General features: G+C 46.3%; 1 pseudogene; it reads left to right on the top strand.

Annotated features, from left to right (window-relative positions):
* The first annotated feature begins 356 nt into the window (after positions 1-356).
* Positions 357-2511, top strand: LOC128928972 (tubulin beta-8 chain-like; annotated as a pseudogene).
* The last annotated feature ends 13297 nt before the right edge of the window (positions 2512-15808 follow it).

Genomic DNA, 15808 nt, shown 5'->3' with positions numbered 1-15808 from the left:
GAAACAGAAGGCTTCCCCTCCCACACAGGAAGAAAATTCAGTTTCAGCTCAGCTAGGGATTTGGTCTTACTGAAGACACGGGAAGAAGTTCTCCAGTTGACCAGCTTTCCCCAATGTGGAAAGGACTGCAGCAAGGCCACCTGATCTCTCCAACAGATGTTAAACTCCAAGGGATTCACAGGTGGGTACACCTGTGGAAAAGTAAAGCTGTTTCTTATTCTGGGAGCCCAAGCCAAGGCTGCAGGAGGTGGGCACAGGGCTACCTAAGCATTGGTGGACTGAGGCTGAATCATTGTGTTATTGCTTCTCCTTTTCACATTTCTTCTGCTGCCCATAGTCCTGACTTGGCCATAAGGGAGTTCATGCTCACCCAAACCGGACACTGCAGGAACCACATCGGCGCAAAGGTTGGCAGCCAGGGGTCTAATCTAAGGGAACAGCTAGGGTCTGCGGGGTGGCCAGTGAAGATGTTGGCTGTGAAAATGGGTGGTGCCTCTGCATTGCGGTTCCTGGGTTTCCTGCCCAGGATGCGGTGGAGCTGTGTGGCTGGCAAGACTGCCAGGTCAAACCTCAAGGGACTTAGTGGCCTGAGGGTGGGGGTGGAAGTGGGAGAGGGACTGGAGCAACTCCAACTCCCCGAGCTCTGTGACTCAGCCCTAGCCTGTCTGGCCTCTTGCATCTCTCACAGTTCTGGGAGGTGATATCTGACGAACATGGCATCAACTCCACTGGCACCTACTGTGGGGACAGTGACCTTCAGCTGGAGTGCATCAACGTGTACTACAATGAGGCCAGTGGTGAGACTCCAGTCTTGTTCCAATAGCTCTCCTGGGAACGGATGCCTTCCCATTCCCTTCAGGTGGCAGGTACGTGGCTCACGCTGTGCTCGTGGATTTGAAGCCGGGCACCATGGACTCCATGCGCTCTGGGTCCTTGGGGCAGATCTTTAGGCCAGACAACTTTATCTTTGGTGAGCTGTGGATGAGGACTGGGGTGCGGCTCCTTAGCCAGGGAAGTTCAAAGTCAATGAGGGCCTCAAGGTTATCTCTGTGGGAACTGTGGAACCGGGGCCCCTGAACACCCTTTCATCCTCTGAGTCACTCAGTCTCCCTTTCCTAAATGGGCTTTGGGGGAGGAAGGCCCAGCTGTCTCCTCAACTTGAGGAGCTGATGTAATCTTCCTGCAAAGAGCTGATTTGGGGCCATGACTACAGCCTTCCCATTGCCTGGGAATGGGCAGGAGCCACCTGCAGCGAGTCTGTTGTTGGCTGTCTCAGGATTGGCTCCTGATCTAGATTCTAACAAGCAAGGCTGCTGTCCTGTAACTTAGGGGGAGGGGGTTTTATTTGCTCCACATGCAGGGTGAATGATGCTTTCACTTCACATGTGACACTTGGCCCTTTTTGCATTGTGGTGGTGACCGCCATTTACCTGGCCATCAAGTGACTGGCTGTACTACCTTACAGGTCAGTGTGGGGCCAGTAACAACTGGGCCAATGGGTACTACATTGGAAGGCGTGGAGCTGATGGAGTTGGTGATGGACGTTGTGAGAAGAGAGGCTGAGAGCTGTGATTGCCTACAGGGTTTCTAGCTGACCCACTTCCTGGGTCGGGGGACTGAGTCTGGGATGGGTACACTTCTCATGGATGAAATTTGGGAGGAGTACCCAGATGGGATCATAAACACATTCAGTGTCCTGCCCTCGCCTGGGGTGTCAGACGCTAAGGTGGAGCCCTACAACGCCACCCTTTTCATCAACCAGCTCAAAAAAATGCAGACGAGACATTCTGCATCGATAATGAAGCGCTCCATAACATCTGTTCCAGAATCTTAAAGCTGACCACACCCACCTATGGTGACCTGAATGACCTTGTGTCTGCTACCATGAGTGGGGTCACCATGTGCTTGCACTTCCCGGGCCAGCTGAATGCCAACCTGCCGAAGCTGCCTGCGAACATGATTCCATTTCCTGGGCTGCACTTCTTTATGCCTGGCTTTGCCTCACTGACCAGCCAGCAGTACCGGGCCCTGACCATGGCTGAGCTCACTCAGCAGCTGTTCGACGCTAAGAATATGATGGCCACCTGTGACCCCCGACATGGCCGCTACCTAACCATGGCTGCCATTTTCAGAGGTCACATGTCCATGAGGGAGGTGAATGAGCAAATGCTCAGTATCCAGAGCAAGAACAGCAGCTACTTTGCTGAGTGGCTCCCTCACAACGTGAAAAGAGCCGTCTGTGACATCCCACCCCGGGCACTAAAAATGTTGGCCACCCTCACTGGTAACAACACAGCGGTCCAGGAGCTCTTCAAGCGCGATGCCGAACAGTCTACGGCTATGTTCAGGCACGAGGCCTTCCTGCACTGGTACACGAGTGAGGGCAAGGATGAGATGGAGTTCACCGAGGCTGAGAGCAAGCTTAACGACCTGGTGTCAGAATATCAGTAATACCAAGACGCCACAGCTGAGGAGGAGTTTGAGGAGTGTGCTGAAAAGGAGGCATCCTAGAAGCTTCCTTTTCCAGGTAAAGGGAGAAGTAGTGTGAATTCTTTAGTGTATTTTGAGAGCCATTGTTACTTCTTTGTATCTCTTTGAGTCTTTACATCTCTTCCTGCTACATTTTAAAGCATTTTTATAGTGTGTAGTTTGGCCTAAAAATGTATTTTTATGACACTTGGTTTCACCTCCCCTTCTTTCTATAGGCCCCTGGGTACTGCTTCCAGATGGGCATGGTGGTCCTGCTAGGCTGTAGCTGTCTTGGGCTTGTCACATCCCAGGAGCAAGCAGTCCAGTGGCTCCTGGAGGGGCTGTGGACATGGCAGGCAGGCTTCACCCAAACCTGGGGCTGGCCTGGGCCTTGGGCAGCTACGCGGTGGGAAACCTGTTTCTGAAGGTATGCCTCAGTTTATCCTATTTACCAAACTTCCAGGGGACCAGCTGGGTCTGTTTGTGGAATTTTATAACTGGTCAGTGACCCCGGTGTATAATGTCCCCCGTGTATCACCTCAGGAGGGTAGGCAAGCAGGGCCCCAGCCACCCCCATACTATAATGGCCTGGGTGTGTCTGTATGGCCTCACTCTCTTAATGAGGTGGGCATGGGTATCTGGCAGGAGCTCGTAGTCAGGAATGGAGACCACATGCAGTGAACCCCATAAATAAGGGGATTCAGTCATGAAGGCCATAGATAAGGTTGCTGGCCTGTGTGCTTGGGGTAGTCTTGGTCCAAAGGCACAGGTGGGGTTTCTGAACAGGACCCGGGGAGACAGGCAGATGCTCGCAAGTGCTGTTTCCCTCAACTGGCAACCAGTGAGAATGACCTAGTGGAGGTCTGACCTGCCCCCGTCTGGAGGGCTGATGTTCTCTGGAAAGTTGGCTAATGGGCACTGTCTCCTGTCTGCCTGACTCCCACTCCAAAACTTCAGGGCAAAAATAATCCAAGATTGTCAGGATGAGACTGGTGAGGGTGACACCCTTGGGGATGGGTCCTTTAGCCCGGGACCCTAGCCCGGCAGAGTTTCCTCCCGAGGCTTGTCAGGGAGCCTGGACTTCAAGACCTCCTTCAGGGAAGCTGTCAAATAAGACATGTGTGTGTGAGCTGGGTGCTGGGCAGCATGCCAGGACAGTGCTCTTCTACCTGGCTCCTGTAGAACTTGTCCATGGCCTATGTGATGACCTCTTGGTAATTCCCCTCCCCACTATCACACAGACAAGATACAGCAAGCATAGCCTGGGGGTGGGCAGATGTACACGTTCCACCCCAGTTTCCCTGGGCATACCCCCTGGCCTTAGATGTGTCAGGGAAAACAGGTAATGCTCCTCTCTGTTTCTGAGTGTTGACAATGGGCCACTGGGGGCAAAGGAGAACTGGCAAGGAGGATAGTGCCTCATCTTGAAAGAAGTGGTACAGAGTGCCCTGCACCTAGGCCTCCTGGAGAATGGAGGCCACTGAACACTAAAACACAACTAACTGAACACTAAAACACAACTAACTTTGGTCACAGAAGGATGATGGGGACAGAGGTATGACAGGTTTTGAGAAGCAGTGGGAGCTGGGCTCTCGGTGGGTGGGTGGTGGAGAGAATGAATGAAAGTGAGCTTGGCTGAGATAATGAGGGTTGGAAAGGCAGTGAGGAAGGGGGACTTTCAGGATGATGGGGACATCCTAGCAGACAGGCAGGGGGTGGCCTCACTTTGATGCTCATGAACCCCTCCACCTTTGACGGCTCCCCAAAGACGACGGAGAGCAGGGAGAACTTTTGTGTTCCCACTGGACCAACTACAGACAGGAAACAGCCCTGGGGCATGGTGAGGTTTGTTCTTTCAATACAAGATAGGAGACATGACCTTGGTTAGGGCCCAGCCTCCATCTCTGAGGAAGGGTGAGCCTCAGATGGAGCTGAGCTTTCGTGCTCTGGGAGTCTAAGAGCACCTGTGGGGCTGTTCTTTTCTCAGTCCTTGTCTGGCTATTTGAGCAACCATCCTGTGCACATCTGTGCATGTGCACACTCACGCACACACACAGCGTGCACACATGCATGCACATTTGCACACTCATATAAGCATGCTAGCGTGCACAGCAACACAATGTGGGCACACATCCATGCACACAAGTGCACGTGCATACCCAAGCAATCCATGCTCACACGCATACATGTGTGCACACACTCACACCATGCACGCACATGCATGCATGTCCACCCACGTGCACACAGAGTTGGCTGCTATCTGAGGGTTTCACCAGCCTGGCCTCCTGCTTTGGCTCTTGAAATAAATAGGCCCTTTCCTACCCTGCCTGCCCCTGCTCTTGGTACCATCCCACTCCTGTTCATGTCCCACAGCCCATCCTCCACCCCGTGACCAGAGGGATTTGTTAAAGCCCAAGTTGGCAGTGGCTCACGCCTGTAATCCCAGTACTTTGGTAGGCTGTGGTGGGCGGATCACCTGAGGCTGGGAGTCCAGGACCAGCCTGACCAATATGGAGAAACTTCATCTGTACTATAAATACAAAAATTAGTTGGGTGTGGTGGCGGATGCCTGTAGTTCCAGCTACTTGGGAGGCTAAAGCAGAATTGCTTGAACCAGGAGGTGAAGGTTTCAGTGAGCTGAGATCACACCACTTCACTCCAGCCTGGCAACAGAGCGAGACTCCATCTCAAAAGCCAAACAAACACGGGTCCAAAGTGACTCCGGCCGGATGTCGTGGCGCTTGCGAAGGCGAGGTTATGAGTTCAAGACTAACCTGAGCAACCTTACAAGCTCACATTGATTGGCAAAAAAAAAAAAAAAAAAAAAAAAAAAGCCAAACAAACAAAGAAAACCCCACGTCAGCTCTTACCACTTCCCAGCTGAACCCGTCAGCACTCCCATTTCACTCAGGGTCAAGGCTAACGTCCCGATGATCATGAACGACGTCCCGGCTCCCGCTCTGTGCCTCAGCTGCTCTTTCTTGGCCACGCTGACCTCCTTGCTGTTTCTTGAACACAATAGCTCAGTGGTTCTCAACTGGGGATGACTGCATCTCCCAAGAGTCATTTGGCAAGATCTAGAGATAGTTTGAATGTCACAACTGGTAGGGGGTGCTGCTGGCATCTAGTGGGTAGAGACTGGGGGTCCAATAAACATCCCACAATGCACAGGACAGAATCCAACAATGAAGTTTCAGCCCAAAATAACAACCATGCTGAGGTTGGAAAACCCAAGTCCAGGCATGCTCCTGACCCAGGACCTTTGCATACGCCATTCCCACTGCCTAGAAGGCTCTTCTCCCATGCCAGGCACGGTGGCTCATGCCTGTAATCCCAGCACTTTGGGTCATGAGGCAGGTGGATCACTCGAGATTGGGAGTTGGAGAAGAGCACGGCCAACACAGTGAAACCCTGTCTCTACTACAAATACAAAAGTGAGCTGGGTGTGGTGGTGTGCACCTGTAATCCCAGCTACTCGGGAGGCTGAGGCAAGAGAATTGCTTGAACCCAGGAGGTGGAAGTTGCAGTGAGCCGAGATCGTGCCATTGCACCACAGCCTGGGTGACAGAGCAAGACTCTGTTTCCAAAGAAAAAGCTCCTCTCCCAGACACCTGCACAGCTCATGGTCTTTCCTCATGATCTCAGCTTGAACACCAAGCCTTCCCTCACTAGGCATGCCGTCGTGCTCTGTCCCCTGCCCTGGATTTCTGTGTGGGCCTCACCTTTATCAGCACATCACCCCAAGAGAGCTGGGCCCTTGTCTGTTTCTTTCACCCAATCCCCAGTACCCAGAACAGAGCATGGCCCATAGCTAGTGCTCCATCAATGAAGTGAGTGAATGACAACCAATCCAAATCCGGCCCAGGACACATTCTCTCCCTTCTTGTGGAGTTTCAGGGCTGGCTGAGATTTTAGGCCACAAAGACCAAGCCATAGAGCTGGGGGCTATCGATGATAATGATCTGGGACTGATATATGGGGCACAGAATTTAGCAAAGCTGATGAGGCTGAACCATGGAGCTCCTCAGCCAGCCTCACCTTGGCAACATCTTGGCCAGCCTGGGAGCAGAGGGGTGTCTCCTCCTGATGTGGGACACTCAGATGCCATTGTCCCCATCTGCAGGAGGTGCAGGTCTATGCTGTACAGGTCCCTACCTGCAGGAGGTACAGGAGCATCCTGGGAACCTTTCTGTCAGAGCCCTGGCCCAACCTAACCCACCCTCACATCCCAGGCTGGAAACCTGCACCACTCCTCAAGTGGAAGTTGGAGAGAGCCCCATGCAGCTTCTCCCTAAAAACACGAGGCTGGTTTCCATGGTTGTCATTCTGTACCTGTGGAAGCAGGGAGGGCTTTCCTGGAAGCAGGCAAAGGTGGCACCGTGTATCATGATGCAATCATTCCTGGCAGCTGTGGGGCACAAGAGACCAGTTACAGGAGACCCCTGACCTGGCCAGCCTCTGCATTGGAGAGGCCAGAGGCAGAAGCTGCAGCAGGAAACCTCTCCCACTGAACAAACCGTCCTGCTACTCGCTGGCTTGTGTGTGACCCTGCAGGGGTCTTGTTCTTTCCATGTCCCATGGCTAACAATCCAGGGGAAGGCAAACCATGCCTCAGAGACCAAATCCTGCCTACTGCCTACTCTTATCAATAAAGTTTTATTGGAACACAGCCAAATCCATTCATTTCTATATTTCATCTTTTGAGCAGTTGTGACAGAAATTGGCCCGCCAGCTTAAAATACACACAATCTGGTCATTTATGAAAAAGTTAATAAATTTCTGATATAAATTATCATCTAATCCCAGTCTTCCCGGAGAGTGGAGGGGGTGTTATTAATTTCACTGTGGCCAGGCACGGTGTCTCCTGCCTGGAATCCCAGCACTTTGGGAAGCCAAGGTGGGAAGATCACTTGAGGTCAGGAGTTTCAGATTAGTCTGGCCAACATGGCAAAACCCCATCTCTACCAAAAACTATGAAAATTAGCCAGGTGTGGTGGCAGGCACCTGTAATCACAGCTACGCGAGAGGCCAAGGCAGGAGAATTGCTTGAGTCTGGGAGGTTGCAGTGAGCCGAGATTGCACCACTCACTGCACTCCAGCGGGGAAGACAGAGCGAGACTCCATCTCAAATAATAGCAAATACTTATTAGAATATATATTATATATTTACTTTTAATTATATAACTATAATAATTATAACCATTATCATCAGTAATAAATATTTCACTGTGACAAGAGTAATTAGATTAGTGGTTCTTGATCCTTAACACATAGTTAGAATCTCCCGAAGGATTTTCTAAAAATCAAAGCTCTCATGGCTCAGCCCAGATCCACTAAAGCCATTCTCACAATCAGCTGCTGTGACGATTGATGTGCCCACTTTGCAGATGGAAACACGGAGGCTGAGAGAGATGATCTACTTGTTAGAATCAACCAGCTAGTCAGTGCTGGGGCTGGGATTTGGACCTGGGCAGGCCAATGCCATAGGCTAGCTTTTTACCACTAGATGAGTGGTTTTCAAATACACAGTTTGCCCAGGTTCTTCAGTACAACAAGGGGGAGGGTGGCTTGGTCTGTGGGGTGACTGAATGATGGGGTGGAGGGGCAAGCCCAGGTAACTTGAGTTTGGAGAGTCTCATTATGAGATGGATGCTCACTCTGCAGCACAGGCTGGAGTGCAGTGGCATGATCTTGGCTTACTGCAACCTGCACCACCTGGGTTCAAGTGATTCTCCTGCCTCAGCCTCCTGAGTAGCTGGGATTATAGTGCACGCTGTCACACCTGGCTAAGACTTGTATTTTAGTTTGGCCAGGCTGGTATCGAACTCCTGACCTCATGATCCACTCACCTTGGCCTCCCAAAGTGCTGGGATTACAGGCATGAGTCACCGTGCCTGGATTGCAATGATGCTTTTTTCTAGCTTGACCAAACTGCTGTCATGCTTATCATCTTGGCTTTCTGCATGAGGACAAGGACCTGGTCTGTTAGAGCAGGTGTCCCCAATGCCCAGCTCACAGACTGGTACCAGTCTGCAGCCTCTCAGGAACTGGACCGTACAGCAGGAGGTGAGAGGAAGACTGGCAAGCACTGTGTCACCTGTGTTTACAGCCACTCCCCATCACACGCATCACCGCTTGAACTCTGCCTCCTGACAGATCAGCAGTGGCATTAGATTCTCATAGAAGCACGAACCCTATTGTGAGCTGCGCAAGCGGGGGATCTGGGCTGCATGCTCCTTATGAGAATCTAATGTCTGATGATCTGTCACTGTCTCCCATCAACCCCAGATGGGACCATCCAGTTGCAGAAAGACAATCCGAAATCATTATTTCATTACATATTACAGTGTAATCATAATAAATGTACAATAAACGTAATGTGTTTGAATCATCCCAAATCCATGCACCCCACCCTTGGCCATAGAAAAACTGTCTTCCAGAAAACCGGTCCCTGGTGCCAAAAAGCTTGTGAACCACTGTGTTAGCACGTTCCCAGCAGTGCCTTAGGTATTCAACTCAACCATCAGCACCTCTAACTTTCACAGAGATGGGAGGGAGGCTGAAATTTCAAATCCTCTAATGGCAAGGCTGGTTCCTTTGGCAACCAGCCCCACTGAGGCTGTCCAGGTGCCCTAGCCATCAGTCATCTCATTAGCACACAAAGACACATCACTTCATACATTACAAAGGCTTAGCGCTCTGCCTCAGGACACTGGGGCAGAGACCACACACGAACTCTTATTATGTTCCAGTAACCCACAGAATGGAAGAAAAAATCGCACAGTAGATTCTTCAGAAGTGTCTGTTATCCAGAATGTATAAATAACTTTTACAATTCCACAACAAAGACAATCCAATCTAAAAACTAATGAAGAACTTTAATACACACTTCACCAGCAAGCACTTGAGAGATGCTTAACATCATTAGTCATATTTAAAACCATAAAGAGATACCCCTTAACTCACATTAGAACAAGTGTTGACAAAGCTGTGTGGAAACCTGAACTATTAAACACCGCTCGTGACAATATGAAATGGTGCAGCATATGTGTCAAATAATTTGGTGTTTCTTCAAACAGTTGCAAGTAGATTTACTGTATGACTCAGTGGTTCCCTTCCTAGCTATATGCCCCAAAGACCTGAAAACAGGTGTTAAAACAAAAACTTGTATGCTCTTGAAATGTGTCAAGATCATAAATATGAAGGAAATTCTTGGGAAGAGTGTCAGGAAAACTGGATCAGAATGAAAAAACACATTATACTCCCAGGTGGGGCAGGAGGTAAAAGTGAAATGAGTTTGTAAACTGAATTATCACGCAGGAACTGTGCTGATTTCCTGATCTAGGGGTTATGTGGTGGTAACCTAGGAGAGTGTCCATGCTTTGGGTAAAATATACCAGAGTATTTTGTGGGACACTGCAAATCTGGTAGAGCAATAACTGCTGAGGACTCTAAGAAAAGAAACAGGTTAAATTTTGCACTGCTACTGCAAGTTTCCTAGAAGTATGACATTATTAAAAAGGAAATTACTTTTTAAAACAGCCATATCAATGCTATGGCAGAAAAGCAGAGACATCACCAAAATCCACTATAGAGGCTACGCTTCATCCAAAGCTGTGAACCCTTAAAAAGCCTCAATGTCAGCAGACTCCACTTAGTAGATACTATTTTATTAGTATTAGAGGCTACTGTGTGGATACCTTAGTGTTACGGAGCGGGGTGGGTGTTAGTGTTAGGGCATGGCGTACATATTATATTGGTGTTGGAGGACAGGGCAGATATTACATTAGCATTAGGTCACCATGTGGATAGTATCACATTAGTATTAGAAGCAACAGTGTGGATAATAGATGAGCGTCGGTGTATGGTGTGAATATTATATTGGTGTTAGGGCACGTATGGATATCACAGTAATGTTTTTTTTTTTTTTTTTTTTTTTTTTTAAATTTTTTATTGGATTATAGGTTTTGGGGTACATGAGCAGAGCATGCAAGACAATTGCGTAGGTACACACATGGCAGTGTGCTTTGCTTTTCTTCTCCCCTTCACCCACATTTGGCATTTCTCCCCAGGCTATCCCTCCCCACCTCCCCCTCCCACTGGCCCTCCCCTTTTCCCCCCAATAGACCCCAGTGTTTAGTACTCCCCTTTCTGTGTCCATGTGTTCTCATTTTTCATCACCCACCTATGAGTGAGAATATGCGGTGTTTCATTTTCTGTTCTTGTGTCAGTTTGCTGAGGATGATGTTTTCCAGATTCATCCATGTCCCTACAAACGACACGAACTCATCATTTCTGATTGCTGCATAATATTCCATGGTGTATATGTGCCACATTTTTCCAATCCAGTCTATTATCAATGGGCATTTGGGTTGATTCCAGGTCTTTGCTATTGTAAACAGTGCTGCAATGAACATTCGTGTACATGATATCACAGTAATGTTAGGGCATGGTGTGATTATTGTATTAGAGGCCACTGGGAGAATTTATCTTAGCAGCCACTGTGTCTGGGACGTTGACAATGATATCAGGGTGTAGTAAGAATGGGATTTGGGGATTTCATTTTTCTAGATGAACTTCTTCCTTTGCTGCATATTCTAAAGATGCTCTTCTCTGCACTCAGGGCTGTGGAAAGGCAGCCTTTTACTCACAATGAATTGACATGACCCTCGTGCTGCCTTGAGGAAGACGAAGCTCCTCGCTGCTTCTGGCACCTCAGAGGAAAGTTGGTCAGGGGTGGGTTCGCGCGCCCTCTGGTGGCACCAGAGCTCAGCCCAGACACTCTTGCTCAGTTTCTCAGCAGACGTGCACCCCCTCCTGGCTGTCCTGAAATACCTATAAAATTCAGTATTCAGTTTATTCAATGTAATAATTTTGGAAACTCAAGCCAAAATGAAGCCCACTGTAGCCATATTCTTCCCAAAAATGGTGATGGAAGATTTTGGAAGCCATGTAGAATGAAATGAGTATATACACAAAATAAGAAAAACAAAAACCGACTCAAATAATCCAGAGACATTAATATGAAATACAAAAGTATAAAAAATCTAAAAGAAAATCTAGATGACATTGGGTTTGGTGTTGAGTTTTAGCACACAACATCAAATGCATTTCATGAAAATATTGATAACAGACTTTATAAAACTACATATTCTACTGTGAAAAACTGTAGATAAAACAAATTATATCACTGGTATTTAAGAAATGTGCATAGTGTACACATTATGTACCTATGCATTGTGCACACATTATATAAACATAAAGGTACATATTTTACAGATTATGTACATCGTTTCTACATGTGTATTGTGTACACATGTACAGCAGAGTAAATGTACAGATTGTACTTATATACATTTATTGCAATATGCCAATAAATGTACACATTATGAGTACATTCTGCGATATTATTTTTAGTATATTAGATAGAAATTACTTCTGTTACCAAGGTGGGTATACACCCATGTGTGTACATAGTTCACACGTGTACATATTGTGCATATTATGTACTCATGTACAGAAGGTACATAGCTACATATGTACATATATGTGCATGTGTACATAAGTGTGCACAGTATGTACATGTGTGCACTATGTACACATGCATATACTGTACATCTGTACATAATGTGTAATATTGTAATATAACAATAAATGTATATGTACATAATGTGTAATATTGTAATATCACATAAATGTATATGTACATAATGTGTGATATTGTAATATCACAAAAAATGTATATGTACATAATGTGTAATATTGGAATATCACAATAAATGTATATGTACATAATGTGTAATATTGGAATATCACAATAAATGTATATGTACATAATGTGTAATATTGGAATATCACAATAAATGTATATGTACATAATGTGTAATATTGGAATATCACAATAAATGTATATGTACATAATGTGTAATATTGGAATATCACAATAAATGTATATGTACATAATGTGTAATATTGGAATATCACAATAAATGTATATGTACATAATGTGTAATATTGGAATATCACAATAAATGTATATGTACATAATGTGTAATATTGGAATATCACAATAAATGTATATGTACATAATGTGTAATATTGGAATATCACAATAAATGTATATGTACATAATGTGTAATATTGGAATATCACAATAAATGTATATGTACATAATGTGTACAATATGTACGTTTATACTGATATGTATTATATGTGTGTTGTGATTATATATCATTGTGATATTACAATAAGTGTACATATTGTACACATTATGTACATACCTATTGTGTACACATATGTACATCACAGTCAATGTACATATGGTACATATTATATACATTGATTGTAATATCCCAATACGTGTACACATTATGAGTGTATTCTGGGTTATCATTTTTAGTATATTAGATAAAAATTTCTTCCAATATCAAGGTGGGCATACACCCATGTGTGTACATTTTGTGATATTATCCATCATGTCCTGAGGAGATATTACTCTCACTGTGAAAGCAAGTGTACACTCCATGATTGTTCCAATATCACAGGGGGTGTACAACGCTTCTGTGATGTAGTTTCTAATATCGTGGAGACACAGGATGATCATACCCTGAATATCGGAGGAAGTGTACATCACCACTGTAGTGTTGTTTCTAATATCCAAAAACGGAGAGGACATTACTCCAAATATCACAGGAAGCGCACAAGCCCCCAGTGATATTGTTCCTAATAACTAGGGGATTACAGATGATATTACTCACGATGTGACAGGAGCTGTACAGCGGTCCTGTGTATTGTTCCTAATATCCAGGGAAGGAGAGGAGAATGTTACTGCCCATATGGAAACACTCGGAATACGGCAAGAGGGGTGCACCACGCTCTGATATGGTCACTAATGTCCACAAGAAAACAATGTTATTGAATTAAACACTGCAAGGGGTGGAATTCTTCTGTGCTTTCAATTCTAATGTCAAGGGGGGTGTGGATGACATTTTTGTCAATATGGCAGAGGTGTAACTAGAGCTAGTGCCTAATATAAGAAAAAACCAGAATAACATTATCATCTCCCTATAATATGGTTCCCAGTATCATATTACACCACATTTTCAAAATAGCCGGTCCCTTGCAGCCAGGGTGGGCCTGGGGGCTGCTATGGGCCCTCTGGCGGGGGCTGCAGGCACAGACCCCTGGCCAGGGGGTCCCTAAGCAGCCAGGGTGGGCCTGGGATTTGCTAAAAGCTGTATTAGTAAAAAAAATTTTTTTTTTTTTTTTGAGATGGAGTTTCGCTCTCATAACCCAGGCTGGAGTGCAATGGCGCAATCTCAGCTCACCGCAACCTCCGCCTCCTGGGTTCAGGCAATTCTCCTGCCTCAGCCTCCTGAGTAGCTGGGATTACAGGCACGCACCACCGTGCCCAGCTAATTTTTTGTGTTTTTAGTAGAAATGGGGTTTCACCATGTTGACCAGGATGGTCTGGATCTCTTGACCTCGTGATCCACCTGCCTCGGCCTCCCAAAGTGCTGGGATTACAGGTGTGAGCCACAGCACCCGGCCCAGTAGGAATGTTTTTATTGCAAGCAACAGAAATCACTTTTGGCTCATGGATTGTGACCGTACCTTGAATAAGCAGGTCATGCTTCTACCTCAGGGTCTTTCTTTTTATCTGTGGTTCCCTCTTTTGGAATGCTCCCCCCACCACACCTCCAGGTATTTCTATCGTTCTCTCCTTTATCTCTTTGAATTCTATCAAATATCTCCTTTATCTCACTGAATCTTTATCAAATCTTTATCAAATAAATTTAAATTAAATTGGAAAGTACATTTTAGGCTGGATGCAGTGGCTCACTTCTCTAATCTTAGCACTTTGAGAGGTCTGAGCAGATGGATTGCTTGAGCACAGGAGTTAAAAATCAGTCTGGGCAACATGGTAAAACCCTGTCTCTATAAAAAATACAAAAATGCGCTGGGTGTAGTGGCATGTGCCTGTGGTCCTGGCTACTTGGAAGGCCGAGATGGAAAAATTGCTAGAGCCCGGGAGGCTGAGACTGCAGTGAACAGAGATTGTGTTAAAATAAATAAATAAATGCTGGGTGTGGAGGCTCATGCCTGTAATCCCAGCACTTTGGGAGATCAAGGCAGGTGGATTACATGAGGCCAGGAGTTTGAGACCAGCCTGGGTAAAATGGCAAAACCCCATCTCTACTAAAAATACAAAAATTGACCAGGTGGGGTCATGAGAACTTGTAGTCCTAGCTAATCAGGAGGCTGAGGCAGGAGAATCGCTCGAACCCAGGATGCAGAGGTTGCCATGAGCTGAGATCATGCCACCCAGCCTGGGTGATAGAGACTCTATCTCAAAAATAATAAAATACATTTTTAAAAATATTTAAAGTATCTTTTAAAATTAAATTTAAAAATGAATCCTTAGCTGGACGTGGTGGTGCACACCTGTAATCCCAGCACTTTGGGAGGCTGAGGTGGGCAGATCACCTGAGGTCAGGAGTTCAAGACCAGCCTGGCAAAAAAGGTGAAACTCCATCTCTACTAAAAATACAAAATCAGCTGGGCGTGGTGGCACATGCCTGTTTCGTGGCAAGGTTGCTGATGGACAGCACCCTTTTACAGAAAGTAAAATTGCCTTGCTGAGAAAACTTTTTGTCTGAATGCTAATTTTTCCCTGTGGTACTGAGGAACAAGCATTTTACTGACAATAGTCATGTTGGCCAGGCTGCTCTCAAACACCAAGACAGCTACATTTTGAAAGAGGGACTTGTGAAGGGAAAATTCTAGCACAAAGGGTGCCTTCCTCCCAAGGTACCAGCCAAGCAAAAAGTAGAATGGAACCCTAGGCCCTTGGGGAAGGGTCCTAAATGTCTGCATCCTTGCAAGTAGCTTGCTTTATAATTTACAAAGCATTTCCATCCATTATTTGCCTGTCCTGGGTGGAAGGCATTTTATTTTTTCAGCAATTATTATCAAGCACCTCCTAGTTAAGGTGCTCATGAAGATTAAATGAACCACTGCTTATGAAGTACTCAAAGCCACTGGACCCAGACAGGCCAGCGGCATGTGCTCAGGCTGCAGTGCCCCAAGTGGTGGTCGTGAGGCGGCTGTTGTCATGAACTTGACCTTGAATGGAGCAGTGAAAACATAAGACAGATATACAGTACCTGCCCTCACAGGCCTCGAAGCCCTTATTCACTAATCATGTCACAGGTCAAAATTTGAACCACTTCAACTCAGATGTTTTAAAAGTGTGTTTCCTTTATTATCTATAATTGAGACCCATGTGTATTGAGTGCTTACTCTGTACCAGGCACAGTTTTAGGTATTTTACACAGTT

The sequence above is a fragment of the Callithrix jacchus genome, chromosome 1, assembly GCF_049354715.1.
Source record: "Callithrix jacchus isolate 240 chromosome 1, calJac240_pri, whole genome shotgun sequence".
Classification (NCBI taxonomy): domain Eukaryota; kingdom Metazoa; phylum Chordata; class Mammalia; order Primates; family Cebidae; genus Callithrix; species Callithrix jacchus.
The sequence above is the reverse complement of the archived record's forward strand: the minus strand, read 5'-3'. Positions and strand labels throughout refer to the sequence as shown.